The 24515-nt window shown below is 43.8% G+C and overlaps 1 pseudogene; it reads right to left on the bottom strand.

Annotated features, from left to right (window-relative positions):
• Nucleotides 1-303: 303 nt before the first annotated feature.
• Nucleotides 304-9694, bottom strand: LOC141110027 (trypsin-3-like; annotated as a pseudogene).
• Nucleotides 9695-24515: the final 14821 nt, after the last annotated feature.

Here is a 24515-nt window from a genome sequence, read left to right as displayed (position 1 = left end):
ATGAATGCATGGAATTGCACATTAGTTGGTTACCTTCATGTTATATTTAGACTTCTCTGAACAACAGGTGTCTGTACAGGTTCTCAGTTATTAGTATTGCTACAACAGCTGCATGGCTTGGTGAAAATATAACATATATTTCCGTGTGTAAAAAAAAAAACTGGTGGCTTATAAACTCATTGAATTATGTTATGCACACAAAAGTCCTAAAAATCACAGGTAGTAAAAGCAATACAGACACTCAGAGATGCTGGGAACATGTCTTATGCTTTATTATAAGTTTGCTTTGGTGTAACATAGGCTTCAGTTACTCTCCATAATGTTCTTAATCCAGTTAGAATAGATACAGACTTTGTTGTAGACACCAGGAAATCCACGTTCTGCACAGTTTTTACCCCAGGAGACCACTCCATACAGCTCTCCATTGCAGACCAGTGGTCCACCAGAATCCCCCTGTTAAAATAGAAGGTTCATCAATGCAGGAAAGTACTTAAAGGATAAAACGACTAATAATTAAGTTTTTTGTTTACTTGTGTGGGATAAACCACCCTCCAGCTTCTGAAAGTTTATATTCAATATAATACTTCAAAATCTAAGCAAAAAAAAAGTAATAGATGCTGGCACATTTTAATTATTAAATCACTTATTTCAGTTATATTGTATAATTCTATATTTTAAATGTAATGCTTAGGCATCAAACTTGCAGTTTCATTTTAGCTTAAAAAGACCCAGTCATGGCAGGGACAGAGCTGGTATGTCACCAGGGGTCATGACTGTTCACTTGGGCGTGTAGGCAAACCTACCAAACCCAAAACTGATATTTTTTTTAAAAGAGGGTTAGAAAGCAGGAAATTATTCCTCCATAAAAGTGAATGTGCAATATATTAAGCTGCATATACGCTTCCAGAACTATAGTAGTGTAATTATGGCTTTTTGTACAAAGTTATTACACAATCTTCATATATACATATATATGGCTGGTGCATATTATATATTGGGTATCTTTTGAATAGGAAGAGGTCCATATTCCACTAAATATGCTCCCATGGAGCCTGGCTCCGCTTTGACCTAGCTTTTAATTAAATTGGCATTGAACGCTTCCATCTCCCATATTGCCTGTTGCATGACACTAACTTTTCTACTTTAGGTACCCCACAGATCCTTCAAATAGCTCATAGTCTCTAATCCTTGTCTATGGCCACCGTTTTTGCACACCCACTGAATCAGTTTAAACAGGATTGCCAACCTTATTACATGCTCTCTACCTAGCTCTCCCAGAGATGTGTTGGAGATGTGGCAACACACCCAGAGATACTGTATGCTTCATTTTTCCTGGTCCTGCCAAATCCTTCATATATTTGGGCACAAGTTCGCATCATTGTTCAGATATTCACTAAACATACTGCCCCAAAAACATTGGAGTTTCTTCCGTACCATAATACGTTCCCTCTCAAACCCTACAAAAAATCAGTAGTAAGATACTTAATGTGACCTGTTCCTGCATGCTGGCTCTGTGGAAAGCTTTCTCCTTTCTGACAGTACAACATTGGCTTTGCTCTGTTGATAATTTGACTAGTTCCCTCAAGGGCATGGACACCAAGTTCCGTAACACTTAGTTCTACTGGATTTTCCTTTACAGATGAATTTAAACAACTCTTGGTTGTCTGTCTAACTCGCATGTAATCCATTCATTTGCTAACCTCTCCTACTTAACATCCTTTATCTACTTTTGGGCCTTCTGAGCCCTTCACCAACAAGCTTTTTACTGCCCATTTTGTTTCTCTAGTCCCCTTACCCTTTCATATCCCCCACCCACTGTCCTATATTCCCCATCTTTCTCCCTTTTCTTAGATTCAAATAATTTAGGAGATGGTGAACATTCCCTGCACAGTCTATCTATCTATCACAGTCTCTATCGCTGCATCTTTATCCCCCCATCCTGCTGTTGGAGCTCCCTCCCTGCTTTTTTTTTTTTTACTGAAAACCCTTCTTCTGATAGATATCCAAAAGCAGTTGACTAATACCACAATGTACAAGATTTACACCTGCTAACTTGCCTTTTTGTTATTTTAGAGCATTAGTACTTTCAGGTACTATTTTTCACCCAACTAATGTTTTGGTCGCCGATTTACCTGCATTGGCTGTAATTGTATTGTATAGTCACATATACTGATTTCCAAATAGGGAAACACTATGTATGACCACAATCTCTATTATGGTGTAAACTTTAGAACACTGCTGAGAATGCCATATTCAAAGCAACAAGCTGCCTATTCCACAACCACTGGGGTAAAGAGACTAGGTCTACAACGTGAATACTGTTCCATGGTCTGGTCTCTTTTTTAGAAAATCCTTGAAGGCTATGTACTGAAATAGAAGTCAATTTTAGAGCCAACCTCCATGAAAACAGATAAATACACAGTACAAATACATAAACGGGGTCCCTTTACGTGTTGAGCTTAGAGGTCTGTCCCATAAATATGTACAATATAATACAGATGTAAACACATATTTGACTACATAGATTGAAAATATGAAGACTCAGAATGAATAGGAAACAGTAAAATCAAAGTGGGTTTCGTTTTGAGTCTTCAAGGCGTGAACAACTTATTAGTATAAAAAAACAGGTCAACTCCATGAGAAAAGGCATCATGTGAAACTCACAAAATCAAAGGCTTCCACCCTGTTAAAGGAGAGATATCTGAACCTGTAAATTTACTATGCAACACTGCCTTACAGTACCTCACCCTATCAAATACTATAAAGCTTCCCAATTAGTTTTCATACACTCTGTTAAGGTGTAAAACTATACTCTCTTCTGGAGTTCCCTTGAATTGGACTTCCTCGATCAATATTCTCTAGCAGACTTTATTATGTCACCCCACCTTCTGCCACCAAAGACTAAATGAAATATGGAATTTAAAACTCTAGGTTAGATGTACAACCACCATTGCAGCACCCTTCCACTTCAAGGATAAAACACTTGTTTTATCTATGAAAATAGGAATAAGCACAATGCTAACCTATTCCTGTGTGTTCTGACACTTTTCTATCAGAATAAGCAATAACCTTTATAGCAGTTTGAGCAATAGTAGCTCTTCTATTGGATTGGACTACACAGGCCAGCCTTCCCTACCCACATGCATTCATGGGCCCTGGCCGCCCATGATCCTGTTGCTTGTTAAATGGTTTTCCCTCTGTGGATCACACTTAGTAGGTCCTGTTCATGCAAACTGGGAACATCCCACAGGAGCTGCAGTTTTGGAGTTTCTCTGACCCATTCATCTAGCCATTACAATTTAGCCCTAGTCAAAGTGACTTGAATCCTTGCCCATTTTTTCTGCTTCTTCAGGGAAGAAATGTTCACTTGCTGCCTGATTCATTCCACCCACTTTCAGATGCCATTGTAACAAGATAATCAATGTTATTCACTTTACCTGTCAGTGGTCATAATGTTATGGCTGAATAGGGGTACATGTCAACCCCACCATTTCTATTTGAAAGCAGTGCTGCTCAGAGACGTGTGTCCGACACAGGATTTGACATCTCACCAGAGCATTGCTGTTATTTGTAAACACAGAAGCAGGCAGAGAAAGTCTTCCATTACTCGCTTCCTATGCCTTGTTCTCCAATAGATGTCATCAGTTGGAGCCACAGTAGTTGCAGCTGAAGCCTTTGCTTTGCTTCCTCTTCTGGCTTCTGTGTTTACAAATGACAGCAGAAAACAAGTGACAAACAGGTGAGCCATCAAATCCTGTGCGGTACTGTGGGGATTGATGTCTGGATAGGTTTGGGAGGCAAACAGCTCTTCCACGCCTGACCTCAACCCCCAACCCCCCCCCCCCCTCAAGCTCACAGCTACCCCAACTCCCCCCCCCCCCCTTGGCTCATCCCTGATTGAAACCCCCCTTTCCCCAGCTTGTTGGCAGCAACCTAAATTACTCTGCCACCAATGAAACTTGGGAAAGAGGGGGTTACAAGTACTCGGTGTACTTACAATCCCCCTTTCCCCAGCTTCATTGGTGACAGTGATAATAATTATATTAATCTTGGGAGGAGATTATTCCGCATCTGAGTCCTGCACTTGGCTCACATTGACAGAAAAGAGGGAGGGGAGTAACAAAAACAACACTAAAAACTGTGCAAGTAACAGAACGGCGAGCAACAGACAAACATTAAAGCTGAACTAAACCCTCCTATCCTTTACAAGGGCCCCATAGCCCAGGCAGTAGTTCTGCCATTGGTCCTATAGCAGCCATATGGTTTGGTATGGATATACCATCCTAAAAATGAACTATAAAGACATTTATAAATATTTATATTTACTACTCACCTGGCACGAGTCTTTGCCACCTTCCATGTAACCGGCACAAAACATATTTGTAGTGATCTGGTTGGGATAAGAAGCTTTACAGCTGGAGTCCGACAAAACAGGGAGATCAAGACACTGTAATTTTGTAGCATATTGCACTGAAAAAAAGTAAATATATTGTTATTAACTACAATGCAGTGTCATTTAAGATATAAGTGATGTTATGCACGTCAACATGTTTACATTATCATTTACGTTATTTTGGGAGATGACCAGAGCCATTTTTCTTTTAAATACGTATTTTAACTAACGTGGAGTTCCAGCTAAAACAATTTTGTTCAGTTTTGTATTAAGGAGATTTCCCCCTCACTTGTTGTCCTGGTGACAATACAGAAAGTGGAAATAATCTTGCAATGGGAAATTGACAGCAATAAAGACCTGACAATGTATAACCCTTCCCTGTTCTTCTAAAATCATCAAAAAAAATGGTAGCAAAAAAAGCGTGAAAAAAACAAAAACCTTGTAAGGAAACTGAACAATAGACCAAAGACTGACTCCTTTGAAGCCAACCTGTGCTTTGCAGGGCACAGCAATAGTCTTCTCTTAAAGTGTAAAGTATGTAAGCTCTAACTTTACTTTTTTGCTCTTTTTTGGTATTAAAAATAAAACCGATATAACATAACAAAATGCTTTGCAATGTTATGTATAAATGTAAAAAATGTATTTGTTGAAGTGAATTAAGAGCTTTCCTGTGTCTTTTGCACACATTTGCTGCAGGGCTGCTGATAGAAATCGGGGAGCCCCGTACAGACTACCTGACAGGTCCCCCCCACACCTCCAAGAAAATATTAAAGCTACAACATTCAAATTATTAGCAGACACAAATACAACATAACTCACAGAATTCCTGCTAAATCTAAAAGATAAAACTGAGTTAATAAATAAGAATGAAGATGAGATGAAAAAAATATATAGACTTCAGGATCATAGAGACAAGGAGAAAAACAGAGATAACAAACTCAGGAGCACAGCTAACATTAGAGCCAGTGCTGAGAAGGGGGGGGCACAGGCAGGGGGATTACTGAGGGACAACTAACTCTTTCTCAGCTGATAAAAGCTGGCAGCAGGGAGAGGGGGAGAGACCAGCTTTCAGCTGCTGAAGGAAGAGCAACACAAGTGTCGTCCATCATTATTGCCACTCCCTTTGTGGGCCCCCCTGTGTGCTCGTGCACCCTACAAGAGGACCGGTGGCCCCTATCAGTGGCCCTGTGCTGAATGATGTTACAGGCAGCATAATGTTCTCCACGGCTGCTCCAGACCCCTTCACATCCGTCACATGTGCTCAGGGTGAACCTGCTCTCATCTGTGAAAAGCCAGTGGTGGACCTGCCAATTCTGGTGTTCAATGGCAAAATCCAATCAAGCTCCATGGTGTCAGGCAGTGAGCACAGGGCCCACTAGAGGACTTTGGGCCCTCAAGCCACCCTTATGCAGTTTGTTTCTGATTGTTTGGTCAGAGACATTCACACCAGTGGCCTGCTGGAGGTCATTTTGTAGGGTTCTGGCAGTGCTCACCCTGTTCCTCCTTGCACAAAGGAACAGATACCGGTCCTGCTGATGGGTTACAGACCTTCTGCAGCCCTGCCCAGCTCCCCTAGAGTAACTGTCTGTCTCCTGGAATCTCCTCCATGCTCTTGAGACTGTGCTGGGAAACACAGCAAACCTTCTGTCAATGGCATGTATTGATGTGCCATCCTGGAGGAGTTGGACTGCCTGTGCAACCTCTATAGGGTCCATGAATCGCCTCATGCTACCAGTAATGACACTGACCCTAGCCAAATGCAAAGCTAGTAAAAAGATGAGTAGGGAAAAAGTCAGTGGCCTCCACCTGTAAAACCATTCCTGCATGTATTATCACAATAGGAATGAATTTATAACTTTTGGGATTTTTTGGGAATGTTATGCCTTTTTTTGTGTGCACTGATTGAATTTACTCATTGCCAATTATTTTCCTTGCAGTGAGTGCACGCAGCACATAAACATCGCCCAGCAAAGTGTATGTGTGTTGACGCTAAAGTCATCATTCTGCTGTTTCCTTCTTTCAGCATGTTTGTAGTCAGAGCATGTGCAATGCCTCAGACTCGCCCTTTCTCTCCCAGTCTGTTGTCATGCAGGTTATACAGTTCTGAGATTAAAACTCGTCATTTTATTTTGAGTATTTATCTATGATTAGGTCCTTGGTTTAAATGCATTTGATGTTTTTACTGAATAAAATTCGGCTTTACAACAACTATTTATAAAGCCCAGACAATGAACTTACCTCCAATGATTCTTGTGTTCCCCCAGCCTGACACCAGGCACTGACTTCCCACTGTTGGACAGGATGTGGCTATTGGGATTGGTTGAACGTACTTATTGAACTGGGCAGGCTCAGCTAGTTTGACCAGCATGAAATCAAAATTTAAGGTTTTATCGTTGTAGCTGGAGTACTTTATAGCCTTTTCCACCCGGATACGCTGTTCTGTCCCCTCTTTACTAATATCATGTTCCCCAAGGTGAGCAGTCAGGTACTGGGGCCTGTATAAGTTGGATATAAGAATAAAGAGGACATTTAGATATCAATATACTACATTAAATAAAGGGTGACTACAGATAATGTGCAAAATGTAGAGGATTTCTATAAATAACATTCATGGCTAAACAATTTAACAGAGCAGTAATGAGAATGAAAATAAACATACATACTTTGATGGCTGCAGAATCAATCCAATGCTGTGGCTGTCCCCCGCCAGCTCTAACACTGAGAACTGAGTGATCAAAGACCCCTGTTCGCTCAGTTCTTGGGTCCTCTCTGAGCACTGAGTGGTGACTATTAGTCCCCGCTATGTGCTCTTCCCCTCCAGAGCTCACTGGAGCGCCGGGTTGGATCAGGCTCTCAGCTGCATTTTAACTGCAGGTTAGGCATCTGGGCGGATCGTGACATTATTGTTGGGATCCATGCAAAGTCTAGACTGGCTCTGTGACATCAGTCAACAGTGAGCTCTAGCCCGCTGTCGGCTGAATCTGGGTCACAGGAGTGCAGAACTAAGGCAATTTGTGACCCACAGCGGTAGCATGGCCAAAAGATCTTTGCAGGACTTTGGATATTAAAAGTGAAGGTGTAGAGGGTGTGACTGTGTTTTTCTACACAGCCAACTTCGCTCTATCAGCTAAATATTAACTTGTTTATAATCATTATATTCTATCCTATTTTCGATACTGGGTGACTTTGTGGCTACTTATCATCATAAATATAATATAAGGCAATATATTAAATAAACCATGGACATAAGATGGCATTTGGTTTGTGGGCGTAGTCCAATATCTAAATTGATGTATTATGTTTTTTAATGATTTGAAATTTTAAACTAAAGGAACAGAAGCCGGCCATTGTAACCAGCCCTGTCAGTGTTAAATACATTATCCAAACCTTTCTAGCTTCCACTTTTGCTGGATCACTTGGCCTGATAAAAAAGTGGAAAAATACTGGAATTACATGCAGGATCAACAGGTAATAAAACCTGTTGGAGGGATATCCCGTTGGTATGATTATTCAGACAATTACAGATCCCCATATTATGGCTAATCTAGGATTCTTTGAGCCTATTCAGAAACCCAAGCCATTTCAGCCCTAGGCCACTGGCTTGATCTGTGTTCTGTATTGACAAGTATTAACATTCTACAAAGGAGAATCACAGAACTTACGGCTGATAGCAATGAGCTGCAGATATGATCCACCGTGATCAGATGAGGGATCCACCACACCATCATTGGTCTCCAAGAACGGTGAAATATACTTGCCAAGGCTGGGAATTACGGGCACACTCATAGCCATTAATAATCTTATCATCATCATCATACGAAGGAGCAGCAGCTGCAAAGGAATCAAAAAGAATTTATTTACAGATACTTAGTGAAACAGAACCCAAAGTTTGCTGCCAACTTTTGTGAAATATGGCATGCAGGTGCCGCCGCACTCTGTATTCAACTCCAATGTAAGGTAATTGAAAGCCAGGCTTCAGCCCAGATCCCAGCCCATCAGTCCTTACCCTCTGACAAGTTTCACCCACATTGGGCTCAATCGTAGAGGTGCAACTTTTGGGAAAGTATATAGTTTACGCCCACTTCCATATAGAGCATATAATTACCTTCCCTTTGCTCCCCCGCTGCTATGTTCAGCCAGCAAGCACAAACAAAATACTTTCAGACATTTTGGGGTATGGATGCTTATGCATACTGACTTAATGTGAGAGTGCTGGGAAAATCACCAAGCACTGGACTTGTCACATCAGCAGAGTCCATAATCTTGCGGCACCTACAACTTGAGTGACTGTGTGCATTGACAGGGCAGCTCCTCCTGTTCCCAGCAGCTAAACTGTGTGAAGAGGGAGTGAAGGAATGGTCAGTATGTGCTTCTGCGGGTTGGAGGGGGAATTAAAGTTCACCTTTTGCTATGAGACTGCTGTTTGAGAGAGAGAGAGTCCGATATCTGAGAATGCAGCACCACAGTAGGCATCAACCTCCTGCATAAAAACCAGAAGCCCCAGGGCAGATGGGCTATGCCGTAAGCATTTCAAGGTTATTTTTATTAACTTTGTCAGCATACCTTTGACCACCATCTTTACAGTGAAAGCTGATGGCAACCCTATATGCATATTGTACGTATGTATGTGTCTATAGCTATTTTTCGTTCTGTAGAATGTAGGAAATGGTTAATATATCTGTCATCTTATTTTTTTTGTCTGTATACCTTCAGGGAGATTTACCTTCCCTTCTTGCCCCAGAAATGCAACAGAAAGTGAGTGTAAATCTCCCCAAGTGAGGGAAATTACCATCTTGGATAGTGGTCAGTGGGGATGCTGTCCCCTTTGGAAAAAGTCCCCTTTCCTTTTTTGTTCTGGTGACAACATTAAAATGTTGAGTTTCCCAACACTCACTATCTTGGTGGCATTGGTGCCTAGGACAAATAGAGAAGGTGAATCTACTTAGCAGAGACACCTACAGCAATAAAAAAAAAAAACTATTACATTTCTAATCCTTCTGCATTCTATCTAAAACAGTAAAAAATGTTTTGGATATACTTAGACTTCATGACCAAACTATTTCTAATTCAAGCTGCAACAGAAATGATATGAGGTGTGACTGTCATTAGGTTTTACCTGCAAGCCCCAGGAACATGCATATCCAGATATAAAGCATAGTGAGCTGATGGTAACTCCTCTTCTTTGAGTTGCTGAAATTTTGAATGGACCGTCATCAGCTCCGGACAAGGTTTATAAAGATCTGCAGAGTGAACAGATTGTCCATTCCCATGACTCACCTCCAGACATCTGACAATTCCCATAATATCTGCAAGGATATTTCAGCAAATGCCTCGGAAACAGTGACTATTACATACATTTGTCATCAACTTGTTTGGTTCCTATTTATTTGGGGTATTTTTTTATACCTAAACTGGAAGAATATTGGGTGAAGCAAAGTTTAATATGTAAAGGTGCTAATTTCCCATCTATTTATATTTCAGCACCACATCCCACAACTACGGTTTACGTCAAAAGCCTGTTGGAAACCGTGATAAGAACTTTAATTATTTTTACGAGAGGATCAGAGAATTCACAAACAATGTATTTTTCTAAAATCTATAAATTTTATTGGAAACAAATTAAAAGCAATCTTGAAACTTGTCATTGCTTACATGTCATAGCATCATCCATATACATTCAGCTGCCTATCCCCCTACTTAGCATTTGTACATATCTTCTTGAAAGCTTAGTAAACATATCAAGGTTTTTTTTTCAGGGGGAACAGGGGGGGGGGGGGGTGGGTGTTGCAGTTCTGGCACCTCAATTGGGGGATGTATTGTTGGTGGAGGTATCTATGGTTGAGGGAGGCATCTATTATTACTAAGGGGGGTGTTATGTTGCTGTTGGAGTAATTGTTGCTGGGGGGAATCTACTGTTGAGGGAGGGATCCTTTGTTGCTGGCTGCAGGGGTCTATTGTTCTTGTGGTGGATCTATTGTTTCTTTGGGGTGATTTTGTTGCTGGGGGGGGGGGGGTATAGTTGCGGGCTGCAAGGGATCTACTTTACTACTTTTCTTTTCATCATTAACAAATTCCATACAAATTACCTAGACCCCTTTCACACTGGGTCTTATTGCAAGCACCTGCAAACCAACCTGAAACAGCTGCTGCTGTGTCTCCAGTGTGAAAGCCCCAAGGGATTTCACACTGGAGCGGTGCGCTAGCAGGACGTAAAAAAAAGTACTGCTAGCAGCATCTTTGGAGCAGTGAAAGAGAGGTGTGTATACCGCTCCTCCACCGCTCCTGCCCATTGAAATCAATGGGGCACCGCGGCTATACCGCCGGCAAAGCGCCTCTGCAGAGGCGCTTTGCTGTGGTTTTTAACCCTTTCTCGGCCGCTAGCGGGGGGTAAAACCGTTCCGCTAGTGGCCAAATAGCGCCGCAAATCCGACGGTAAAGCGCCGCTAAAAATAGCGGCGCTTTACCGCCGACGCACCTCCCGCCCCAGTGTGAAAGGGGCCTTAGCATTACAATATTTGGTTCTGTTTTCTCTAAAATAGATGGTATTGGGTGGTACACAGGATTGGTGCTCGGAGGTGGGAAGGGTGCAGAGACAAGGGATGACTCAGAAGGAGGGAGTATCTGCACCTATTTTCTGGGGGAAAAAAAGCCCTGAACATATATTTTCCAGTATTATTTTCCAGTAGGGAGGATGGCAGGCAAAATCTGAATTTAACTGAATTTACACAGATAGATTCTACTTCCTCAAACAGCCATACATGTGTGTAATAAGGAATCAGTCAGTGGCCACCGCTCATTAGGGGTGCACAGGCTCCACACCCCCAATCCGTGCATCTAGCCACTAATCTACATGCAGGGCGCCGGAGGCATGGATTTCAATGGAGTTTTTTTTTTTTATAAGCACATGATTAGATCCTGGGGCTTTTATTGGCTTCAAAAAGGGTGGGCTCAGGGTGCAGAGCACTGTGCCCTAAGCCCACCCTGTTGTGTGACATTAGTAATGTTTTCCTGTTTTTCCTCCTGGCCAATCAGGAAGCAGGTTCTGAGATCTCATTGGCTGGGAGGAGAAGCGGCGGTCGGGACATAGAGGAGACAGAGGGGGGAAGCCGCTGCCTCAGTCATGCCCTGCATGGGGAAAGTGCAGGCCAGAGGGCAAGTGAGCTGGTGACTGGGGGGAGGATATGGTGTGCGGTGGTGGGCTGGAGCGACGGGGGGAGGGGGCGAGTTTGGGTGGGCTGGCGGGCTGGAGCGACGGGGGTGGGGGGATGTCTGTAGTCAGGTGTCTGCCACCCCCCCCACCCCGACTGATGGAGCACCAGATGCTACTGGAATCAGTGACTCTCCACATGAACCTAAAAGACTCCCCCCAGGGGACTGAACAGGAGACAGGAGCACAAGAAGAGGCTTATGCCGCGTACACACGACCGGACTCTCCGTCAGAATAGACTCCGACGGTCTTTCCAACTGAGTTCTGCTGAAACGGACTTGCCTACACATGATCACACCAAAGTCCGATCGTTTAGAACGCAATGATGTACGCCGCCCTTGCGTCATTTTTGGTCCGTGTGTGGATAGGTAAGGTTAAATAAAGGCTGAGACTACTCTGTTTTGGATCAAGTGTGCATAGCAGAGTGCAGGGGTTAAGAGTGCATAATGCACAAAGTGAAGAGGTCAGACGTAAGCATTGCACAGAGTGCAGGGGTCAGGAATAAATAGTGGAAATGTTCAGGGCGAGGAGTCAGAAATGCATAAAGTGCAGGGGGTAGGAGTAAGTAACTGAGTGCACAGATGAAGGTTAAATAAAACACACAGTGCAGAGGTCAGACTCTGCCTTAATGTCTTCTTGTTCCAGACCACTTGTGTTTTTTTTCTGCTCCAACCCAGCAAAAAAAAAATGTTTCCATCCATATGTGGCAGACTTGACTGCTGAGGTACAATGGGCCTAGGTACAAATCAACTATAACATAATGGGATAAACCCCCCACTCTTGCCCCTTCATCCCATTTAAGAAACAAAATTACCACCATTAGGTTGGAAAGGGCAAGGCCACAGCTTTATTTAAATTCCAGAACATAACATGTGAACACTTTAAACCAATGCCAGTCACAGTTGTACCGTGAGCACACAATTCCAAAAGGGGGCCTGTCCTTACCATAAGTGCTGGACAGACAGCCTACTTCCAATTTTCCATCAAGGGCATAGCCCATTACAGCAACTTTATTGCTGGCAAGGTCAAGAAACCGTAGTCACATACGCTAAGCTGTCACATTAATACATAAGCTGTCACATACCACAAAAAAAAAGGGTGGGAGGGTGAGCAGCTCTTCCAGCCATGTTCTTCAAAAGACCCAGAATTCTCTGGGAGCAATACTTTTCTGAGCTCAGGTCCAGCCCATCCTCCATAGTTCAGCCAATCCATGGTGACCACTCACCCACATTGTCCGGCACCTGGCCATGCCCCCATCAGTCAATGCTCTCTTTCCCTATAAGGGCTCAAGAGGCCTTCAAAGGAAGGGGTGAGTTACAGCACGCATTGGCTGAGGAGGCAGTGGGATGTGTAATCTGCACACTTTTGCAGTCGCCTGCATCTTAACAACCAAGGATGCTAGATGATGTGAGCTACCTGTGTCCTAGCATCCAAGGACACTACACGGTGTGAGCCACATATGCCACAGTAACCACTAGGCAATGCAAGCCTTATCACTTCCCACCCTCACATCCAGAATGTACAGTATTATGAGTTGCACCACTTCTCGGAAATACTTTTCTTCGTTCTGTCAAATACTTCAAAGGCTCCGTAAAAACACCTCTTTAGGAAATCCTATCATATTCCCCAGTCTTCTTTTTCTTAAGACTCTTCAGACTTGGCCATTGTGCATACTTTTACATCCACTTCTCCCCTTCTTGGACTTATTTACTAATCCTAAACAACTTTTCCAGTTGAATTCTAATTACCTGTCCGTAAATCGTGAGTTAGTTGATTAACCACTAGGTGGCATAAGCTGCGTGCCACCATAAACTAAAAACATTAGGTGGCATGAGCTGCCTGCCTCCTAGCGATGCTGGGAGGTTTAAGCCATCTGTGTCCTAGCAACCAAATGGGCTTCCATTTGCTAAATATGAAACAGTGTCCAGTACTGAATCAATACAGGATGTAGTAATTTACTTTGCAATTTGGGAAAACCCCGTAATATACTGGACAGATGACAACCCTACTAGAAAGAGAGATAGGTGGTTGTTTGCTGTCCACAACTGGAGGCACTAGTGGAGTGATGATCAACCCGTGTCCTAGTGTTGTTCTGCTTGTCAATGAACAGCTGGAGAGGCACTAGATGAGAGTTAATAGGTCTCAGGCCTAGTATAGTAAAATCCAAGATGTCATAAAAAGATATTCTCAGAGATTCTCTCTTTTGTGTAACAGCCACCCACTATACCCTCATATAACACATACACGTCTACTTAGGGCCACCTATAAGAAGATAAGCCCTCCTGTATGGGCCTGGGCCCTGTCAGGTCAGCAGGTGGACCCAGGCAGCTGACAAGTAGGGGGAGGGGGATTGTGGACAAAAAGTATGATCCAGGCAGCGGGGTGGGCAATTACTGGAACGAATCACCCTGTGGCTCCCCATGCGGCAACAGAAAGCCGGCAAACTCTGGATGGACCCTCTGCACACTGCTACATCCCTCCCAGCAAACTATGCTATGAAAAACAGGGATATTTAATTCACATATATTGCAATACATGTTTAAGCTGACCAACTGCATCAAAATAATCCCTTTTCTGGCCAGTCCTTAACTACCTTACCACTGCAAATGCTACGGTGGACACCATGCCAACATGGGGCATAAAGACCCAAGATGGGGGAGAGCAACTAGGTTCAGATCTTGTCACTGACCTGCGTTGCAACAGAGAAGAGATATACCTGTGCTCAAATCCCAATAGCTTGTACATGTATTTGAACTACCAGGTGCTAAAGGGGTGTGACCACATTAACACTACAAGTTCTGGATGGACCCTCTGCACACTGCTACACCATTTCATTGCATAGTTTGCTGGGAAGGGTGAAGCGGTGTTCAGAGGGTCCATCTAGAATATGTAGTGTTAATGTGGTCACACCCCTTTAGCCCCTAATAGTTCAAATACGTGTACAAGCTATTGGGATTTGAGCACAGGTATCGCTTTTCTCTCTCAACAGAAAGCCGACTTCTCCTCCTTTCCCTCATGCTGGCTTTTAGCTGCTGAAGGGAGAACCACAGGGGGATCTGTTCCAGTAATTGCTCCCTCCCCACTACACTCATGACACTCACTGGCCTTGATCCCCTTCCCCCTGCTTGTCAGCTGCTTGGGCCACCCATGTGCTTCTTTTCTACCTGCAGTGGTGCGGGCTTGTTCTTCTCTCCCTCCTAACGGCTGTCAACTGCTGCGGTCACACAGGGGGATAGTTTAAGTTTGGAGCTCAGACGAAGGTGATAAATATATCATTTTTACAAAACCCTTCCTACTATGAACACAGTGTGCTTGATTTACTAAAACTGAAGAGTGCAAAATCTGGTGCAGCTTCTAACTGCAGCATAAAGAACTCTGTACAAAGTGCCTCCTGTTCATTCACTCTGTTTTGTTCAATCGACAGCTGAGGCTACAGAGAAAGTGATTGAGGAATCTATGTCCTCATTTTTTTCTCTGTCTCAAAATGTTTGGAACCCTGATATTTCAACGTAGCCCCATAGCCTTGCCCCCCTAAAAATTCCAAACTTGTAATTGATAGAAAAAAAATAGGCTCATTCACAAAGGTTCTCTTGCTCATACAGCGTGAATAAGTAATTTGTTTGTGTTGCCACCTGTTACTCTATGGGAATGCAGCAGATGTATGACTACAGCCAGAGGTCCTATTAAAATAAGTACTGAGCACGTCACCATTTTTCTAGGTAAATATATTTCTTAAGGTGTTATTGACATTACATTTTCACTACATGTCGGTATTAACCCATGCAATCCATACATACAAAGAAACCAAAAACAAACAAGCTCAGAAATTAGGTTACAATAGGGAAAATCATTATTTAATCCCCTGCAGATTTTGTAAGTTTGCCCACTTACAAAGAAATGAAGGGTCTATCATTTTTATCATAGGTGTATTTTAAATGATAGAGACAGAACATCAACCAAAAATCTAGAAACAACGCATAATACAAATGCTATAAATTGAGTTGCAGTTCAGTGAGTAAAATAAGTATTTGATCCCCAAGCAAAACACGACTTAGTACTTTGTGGAGAAACTCTTGTTGGCAAGCACAGAGGTAAGACGTTTTTTGTAGTTGGTTACCAGGTGTGCACACATCTCAGGAGGGATTTTGGTCCACTATTTACAGATCTATAAATCCTCAAGGTTTCTTGACTGTCGCTTGGCAATTCGCATTTTTAGCTCCCTCAATACATTTTCTGTACGATTAAAGTCTGGAGACTGGAGGCCACTCCATGACCTTAATGTGCTTCTTGAGTTAATCCGTTGCTGCCTTGGCATTATTTTTTGCGTCAATGTCATGCTGGAAGACCTATTCACGGCCCATCTTCAGTGTTCTGGCTGAGGGAAGAAGTTTCTCATCCAAGATACATACAATACATGGCCCTGTCCATTGGCCCCTCAATGCGGCAAAGTTGGCATGTTCCTTTAGCAGAGAAACAGTCCCAAAGCACAATGTTTCCACCTCCATGCTTGGCTGTAGAGATGGTGTTCTAAGGGTCATAGTCAGCATCTTCCTTCCTCTAAACACAGCAAGTCGAGTTAATGCCAAAGAGCTCAATTTTGGTCTCAACTGACCCCAGCACTTTCTCCCAATCCTTCTCTGAGTCATTTAGATGTTCACTGGAAAACTTCAGACAGGCATGTACATGTGCCTTCTTTAGGAGGGGGGCTTGTGGGTGCTGCAGGATTTCAATCCATGGTAGAGTGTTGTGTTACCAATGGTTTGTTTGGTGACTGTGAGCCCAACTGCCTTGAGATCATTCACAAGCTCCTCCTGTGTAGTTCTCTGCTGATCCCTCACTTTTCTCATGATCATCCTTACCCCATGAGGTGAAATCTTGCAAGAGCCCCAGACCGAGGGCGATTAATGGTTATTTTGTATTCCTTCTATTTGCAAAAAATCACTCCAGCAGTTGTCTCCTTCTCAACAAGCTTCTTGCTGATGGTTTTGTAACCCATTCCAGCCTTGTGCGGGTCTACAATCTTGGCCCTGACATCCTTTGACAGCTTTTGGTTCTTGCCCATGATTAAGGGGTTTGAATGGAAGAAAGAGATTCTGTGGACAGGTGTATTTTATACACATAATGAGTTGTCATTAGGAGCACCTTCTTAAATTGACAGGACTACTCTGTGTACCATATGAGCATATACTATAGCCAGTCTGTGGGAGGCAGAATTATTCTTGGTTGGTAGGGGATCATTTCTGTCATGTGTTTTTTCTGGATTTCTGGTTGATATTCTGTCTCTATCATTTACAACCGTGGTCATCAGGGCCGGACTTATCATTGGGCTTGAGTGGGCTCAAGCCCATGGGCCCCGCCTAATAGGGGGCCCCACGGGCAGGGGCGGATCCACGGCAAACTCCCGCCCCCTAGCCAGCCCATTTCGCCGGCTTATTATTTAACGGGGACCGATCAGGCTTGTGTACTCTCACTTCCTGGTAGCGGTGGAACGCAAGATAGGGCCTCCTATGTCTTGCATCATTTCTGGCTGATTATATCACGTCCGCCCTATCCTGCGTTCCACTGCTACCAGGAAGTGACAGTACCCAAGCCTGATCGGTCCCCGTGAAATAAGCAGCGATGCCGACAAAACGGGCTGATTAGCAGGCGGGAATTTGCCACCCCCCCCCCCCCGAATGTTAGAAATCATGGGGCCCCCATACATCCTACCTGACGGGGCCCCCTTCGACCCGGTGGCAGGTGACATGGCAAGTGACACCCTACATCAGCTGGCAAGTGACACCCTGCATCTCCTGGCAAGTGACACCCTGCATCCCCTGGCAAGTGACACCCTGCTTCCGCTGACAAGTGACACCCTGCATCTGCTGACAAGTGACGTGGCAAGTGACACCCTGCATCCTCTGACAAGTGACACCCTGCATCCGCTGGCAAGTGACGTGGCAAGTGACAATCCACATCTGAAGGCAGGTGACGTTGGCAAGTGACACGCTCAGGCTCCGACTGATTCTGCTTATGGTGAGTTGAACTATTTTATTTTAAATAACAATGTAATAATAGAAATATTGCACTTCAATCATTTTTTTTTGCGATACGGCACTGCGATTTAACTGACAATTGCGCAGTTGTGTGATGCTGTACCCAAACACTTGGCGGCTCTCGGGTCCTCTCGCAGTCCCGAGCGGAGCTGAGAGTAGCCGAGATACACAGGACTCTATCTCGGTGGTGCCATTTTTAAACTTCAAGACCGCAATGACAAGGCTGCAAATGACAAGGCTACACTGACAAGGCTGCAATGACACTGGACAAGGCTACAGATGGATGTACAAGGCTGCAGATGGACGCTGTGCAAGGCTGCATTAATGGGCATTTGAATGTAAGTTTTTTCCTTAAACTTACCTCCTAAAAGTTTTTTTTCCTTAAAATTCCCTCCTAAACTTGGGGTGCATGTTATACGCCGGCGCGTGTTATACGCCGATAAATACGGTAATGTATAGGGCGCGAAAGCGACTCAAGCCCAGGGGCCCCAACCACCCTAAGTCCTGCCCTGGTGGTCATCAACCCTGTCCTCAGGGCCCACTAACAGGTCAGGTTTTAAGTATTACCTTGGGGAGATGCAGACTAGAATACTACAATCTCTGAGCAGCAAATGATATCACCTGTGATGTATTTCAGTTATCTTGCAAACCTGGCCTGTTAGTGGGCCCTGAGGACAGGGTTGATGACCACCGATTTACCATACACCTATGATAAAAATTATAGACCCTTCATTTATTTATATGTAGACAAACTTACAAAACCTGCAAGGTATCAAATAATTTATTTTCGCCACTGTATGTGTAATAGAATGGCACAGGGAAAAAGTATTGAACATGCTAACTGAAATTAATTTATTACTGCGTACAAAATCCTTTGTTGGTAATGACAGCTTCAAGACGCCTCCTTTATGGAGAAACTAGTCGCATGCATTGCTCAGGTGTGATTTTTGGCCCATTCTTCTACACAAACTGTCTTTAAATCTTGAAGGTTCCATGGGCCTCTTCTATGAATGCTGACCTTTAGTTTTTTTTCCATAGATTTTCCATTGGATTCAAGTCAGGTGAATGGCTGGGCCATTCTAGAAGCTACTGTAAATTTTCTTTCTTTAAACCCAATTAAGAGTTTCCTTGGCTTTGTGTTTGGAATCATTGTTTTGCTGAAGTGTCCACCCCCATTTCATCTACATCATCCTGGTAGATGGCAGCAGGTTTTTATCAAAAATGTCTTGCTACATTTTTCCATTCATCCTTCCTTCAATGATATGAAGTTTGCCAGTACCCATCTCCAAACTTCACTGTTGGTATGGTGTTTTTGGGGTAATGTGCAGTGCCATCCAAACATGGTGTGGATTATGTTGCCCAAAGAGGTAAATTTTGGTCTCATCTGATCAGACAATATTCTACTAGTATTTCACAGGCTTGTCTAAATGTTGTGCAGCCAACTTTAAACGAGCTTCAACATGCTTTTTCTTCAGCAATGGAGTCTTGCGTGGTGAGCGTGCATACAAGTCATAGTTATTGAGTGCATTACTTATTGTTTTCTTTGAAACAATTTTACCTGCTAATTCCAGGTCTCTCTGAAGCTCTCCACAAGTGGTCCTTGGCTATTGGACAACTCTTCTGATAATTCTTTTTACTCCTCTGTCAGAAATCTTGTGAGAAGCACCTGATTGTGGCCGGTTTATGGCGAAATTGTGTTATTTCCACCTCCGGATTATGGCCCCAACAGTGCTCACTGTAACATTCAGACGTTAAGAAATCCTTCTGTAACCAATGCCATCAGTAAGTTTTGCAGCAATAAGGTTGCAAAGGTCTTAAGAAAGCTCTTGGCTTTTACCCATAATGAGATGTTTCTTGTGTGATACCTTGGCAATGAGACACCTTTTTATAGGCCGTCAGTAGAGACTGAACCAGCTGATATTAATTTGCACTGACAGGGAGCAAGATTGCTTTCTGATTACTGATAAATTTCAGCTGGTGTCTTGGCTTTCCATGCCTTTTTGCACCTTTCTTCATGTGTTCAATACATTTTTCCTGTGTCATTCCATTTTATTACACATAACTTAATTTTTTCACTTATTTGTTTTGGTTTCTTTGTATGGATTGCATGGGTTGTTACTGACGTGGTGAAAATGTCATGTCAATAGCACCTTTAGAAATATATTTACCTAGAAAAATGGTGACATGTTCGAAACTTTTTTTTACCTGCTGTATTTTTTTAATTTTTTAATTTTGTCATCTACTTTAAGTTACCATGTACCCTATGGTTCTTTGTCCTGCTTTCTTGAACTGTTATTTGGTCAAACTGACAGTAACCAGTTTTTAGTGAGGTAAAAAGAGGCCCTTCAAGGGTATTATACATCAGTGTAAGAAAGATAGTTGAGTTCCTCCAGGGTTCTTTCATGAGTGCCTGGAAATAGAAGATCATCATTCTGTGTGTAGCTAGTGTAACAATGTGGACCACAATTGCAATGAACAGTTATTTCGTGCCTGTATCTGTATATCGTTTATCCCCCTAGTGCCCAGCGTTACTAAACTGACATCATACTTGTGAGCTCAACCAAAGGGATTGTGGGATTGGTAGTTCTTTCAGATAGCTGTTCCCTTGCATGACTATACACTCGGACCACATATCCCAGGGATCTTTGTTACCATCAAGGAGATTTCTGGGAAGACCTATAAAAGAAACCAGATGTCCACCCCACGCTCTCTTCCTCGTGGGCCTTGTGTGTGGATGGACCTCTCCGTGTAGGGAGAATGAGATCGTGGCCCACCATGCAGTAACCAGAACTCCTGTCTGATCGAGAAAGGGTCCAGCTCTGCCTGCGGTTCGTCAGACATCTGAACAGCACCTACTCGACAGTGTAGCAACCCGTGCTACGGGCTCCATATCAGGTGATCATCACTAGCGGGTCCGGGAATCGCTATCTGGAAGGTGCTGGATCAGCCTGGTCATTGGTTAGAGGTCAATTGCCCACCTTTGCAAGCCTTTCCTTGGTTATTTACTGGGACACTGTGTGTAGACAGCTTTACTTTGGGACCACCACTCTGCTATCACACTTTATTGGATATAGTTAATGAGCTCCGACTGCTGGTGAAGACCATCAGATCTGCAACAGGGACATTCTGTCATTGCTGCTTAAGGGACTCTCGTACCATCCTTGTTTGTTTTAATCTCTCATTAGGAACACAGTAAAACAGGCCGGCCTGGGTTTCTCCTTCTAAAAGTATTGTCAAAATTGATGCTTAACTTTATTTATCCTTTTCATGTTACGTCCAAGTGGTGTTCCATTGTACATATGTATATATAGCATTCTGTGTTTGCCAAATGTTTTATCTGGCATTTCTTGTGGAGGCATTCTACTGAGCTTGTGCTGTTACTCAAAGCACAGTAAAACTGTTACCTCTTACAACAATATCTTAACCAAAGTATTCGAGTAAACTTTAATAGAAAATAAATGCTGAGTGTTGTCTTATTACTTAAAGGTGTTGCAATGATGTCTGAACCCAGAGTGTCAGGTGGGTTGGAATGTTTGCATGGTCATGGTGATGCAGATGAGCTGGTAAATCCAAGCAGTCCTCAAGGGCGCCGTGCTACACTAGTTTATCATCTGTAATATTCCTTTAATCCAAGCTAAGTAAATATCTTTTTTTATAGTTTACGCAGGGTTGCTCCTCACAAATTTACTTGCCAGGAGTAGTTATCCTGGTTGATTCGTAGAGATCTATTGATTTCTCCCTAAGTTTGGCCTTGTTGCACTTTTCTCTTCTACCACTAGGTGGCCAGGTACTTGGTGGTACTAGATACAAGAAGAGAAACGCAAGGTCAGGTTATGGGTATATGGGGTTTCTCAGCCAATGGGCAGGGGTTTTCTTGGATCCCTTGGCCTGCAGGGAGAGCCTATATATTCGGGTGGATTTAGGTGATCTATGTTCTGTGCCATCTGGATGACTGTCTGGGTGCACGTGTGTCGTATTGCCCGGGCTGCTAGGCCAGAGATGGGGCCTATCCTGGGCACAAATGGCCGCTAGGCTGTCTGAGGGCCTATCCAGAAGCAAGAGAGCAGTGCAGGGTTGGGACTGCGGCTTGCAGTCCAACCAAAAGTGACGGTTCTGCCGGCCGGAGAACCTGTCGTGGTCGGAGGTAGAGGGGAAGCTGTTGCCAGTGGGGACTATCCGCCTAATTACCAGGGACCACAGTAACTGAAGCAAGTACCGGAGCAGCATTCTCACCAACTGGGGACGGTGAAGAATCAGGAAACTTCAGTGGGTATCAAGCCAGGGACCCAGCCAGAGGAGGTGATGCTTACAGAGCAGACTTGTGTGCCAAACCAGAGACCGAGCAGGCCAGCAGGGGTGAAGCTGGAGAGGTATTTAGAGTGCCAAGCTAGGGACCCAGCAGAGAAGCGAGGGTGATGCTTGAGGAAGATACCACCGTGAAGATTGCAGGAGCTCAAGGGATTCAGTGGCAGTAAATCGGTGGGTCTAGTGAGAGATCGGGAGCTCAGTGTGCTGAAGAACTACAAGGAGTAATTTTGTAGTGAAAGTGAAAGAACTCTTAAGCTTTGTGTTAGGAACTGTTAAAGACTGTTGCCATAGGAAACAGCATTCCTGCACATGCAGTTGTGGCGTCTTGCTGGATGCTTTTCCCTCCTTGAAGTCTCGGAGTCTGCCAATTAATCTTGCAACTACCTAAGGGTGTCCTGGCCCTAACCCTCTCTCCCCCCAAAAAGTGTGTTAAGAGAAATAAACTTTCTTTTGCATTCAAGATGTGTCTGACATTCAATAACTTTAACTACTCTGCACACAGCATGTCTCACAACCCACTACATCCAGAAGGATGTCAGCTACCCCTGGCCCTGAAGGTTCTCATTAGATCAAAGGAGGGCTGGGACCTTGCTACATATACTTTTTGTAAGCAATTGAATTATTACACCACACCCACCTATCTGAAAAGTTAAAGTTGTAAACCTCTAAAATAAAATATTCAAGGCACTTGAATTCTATCTGATGTCTCCTTTCTCCGCTATCTGCATGAGTTCTTTAACAAAAAAGAAATTTAAGCACCACACTGCTAAGAGGTCCAGATACAACTTTATTCCAGTAAAAGTCAGGGGGGACAACCAAAGAATTTCCAAGGAGTTTCAGGGCTCCAAAAGCACCCCCTTCATCATCCCAAGAGCAAGGGAAAGACGTAGAATGGCTCGGGATATATGGAAACTCAGAGCTGTCTGAAGAAGCTTGCTGGTCAGCTTGTAATGTTGATCTGTCTGAATACTCCCAGGGTCATGAACTCCTTTGTTCTAGTTATCTCCAGTTTGGACTCTTTCCAAAGATGCTACACCTTACAGGTAACCTGGGGCAGCCACAGTTATGTTTAGTTAGAGAAAGGACAATATTGCATGTGGTACATGTTCTGCCAAAATTCAGTAAATTTGCTTCCTCTGCTCAAAGTTTGGTCTGAAGTAACACTCAAGGGGTGCATGTTGGCTCCTGGTGTCTCTCTAAGGAACCAGGGTCTGAAATAGCACATTAGTTAACTTGCAAGAAAGTTGCTATTGGTAACCCAGAAGAAAGAACAGCAACCAGTCTTTGGCGTGATACCTGAATAGATGACCGGTCCTTTTGTAGTGAGGAGGTTTGATGTACGGCTCCAACCCTAGCTGTCTGTCTCTGTCTGTCACCAGGATTGGATTAGCATTACGGAGATCTAATACCTGGTCACTGGGAACAAGAAGGGTTAAGTGGAGCACGCATGAGGTCCGTGCTATGTAATCGGCGGGACCCCATTCTGTTGCAGGGAGTGAGATGACAGAGTTTCATCACCTGTATAAAGAATTCATCATCAGCCAGCATATTCACATGGACAGAGTGGAGGTCATCAAACCCAGTCATTTGTATCATACTGTCAACCGCATCCATGAAAGACACCCCACCTTCAGGAGACCCATTCATCTGCTTGATCCTGACTTCTATGTGTGAACTGCATGTTGAACTTGCTCACTTATTCTTTTGTTGAACTTGCCTGTTGTTCAGTTTTGTACAAGTTGCCTATTTTGTACTATACATATGTCTCTTTTTCTACAATTTCACTTTTGTACTTTTTGTACGTGTAATGTTCGCAGCTGGGGTGGCTTGTGTAGCACCCTCTACCAATAGGTAGGTGCTAGTATAGGATTTTTACTAGGGAGACTGTCAGCATAGGTAAATTTAGGCAGGCCTATGCTTTAAGCTAGGCCTGTCTGTTTTGATCTGAGGGCAGGGAGTGGTTAGAGTAGCAGTGGGTGTGACCACCTGTGCTCTAGTTCTGAGGCGCCTCCCCTGCTTCCAAGGAGAATGTTCTGGAAGAGGGGCAGGGCCTAGAACTGGAGTGGCAGACAGCTCATGTGAGAGCCCTGACCAATCCCCAACTGGTATTGGCAGGGGACGGGCCTCGTATATAAGCTGAGGTAACATGCCACTGGGGGGAGTTGTCGGCCGGGTGAAGTGGAGAATGGAGTACTAGACAGCAGCAGGAGGGCACCCTCATCTGGGATGGGGGGGTGCGCCGATCGCAGGAGGAGGCCCGGGGAGAACTGTGAGGGAACTTCGCCTTTAGACGGTCATTGGCGAAGTTCTCATCATTACACGGTCATTGATGAGGAACTCCTGGTGCAGAGGGGCAGTTGAAGCTGTCGGAACTCATGGTCCGGTTAAGTTCTCCATCAAGGACTCGGGGCAGAGAAAGGTCCGTGAGTGTACCACAGTGGAGGGCTGTATGTGCCAGGAAGTCTGTGAGCGAACTTCACTTTTACACGGTCATTAGTGAAGTCCTCATTATTACACGGTCATTGATGAGGAGTCCTGGATCAGAGAAGAGACTGTGGGGAGTTGTGTCAAA

Source organism: Aquarana catesbeiana, linkage group LG10 (genome assembly GCF_042186555.1).
Source record: "Aquarana catesbeiana isolate 2022-GZ linkage group LG10, ASM4218655v1, whole genome shotgun sequence".
In the NCBI taxonomy this organism is placed as follows: Eukaryota; Metazoa; Chordata; class Amphibia; order Anura; family Ranidae; genus Aquarana; species Aquarana catesbeiana.
Note: the sequence above shows the minus strand (reverse complement) of the source record. Positions and strands in the feature narration are given on the sequence as shown.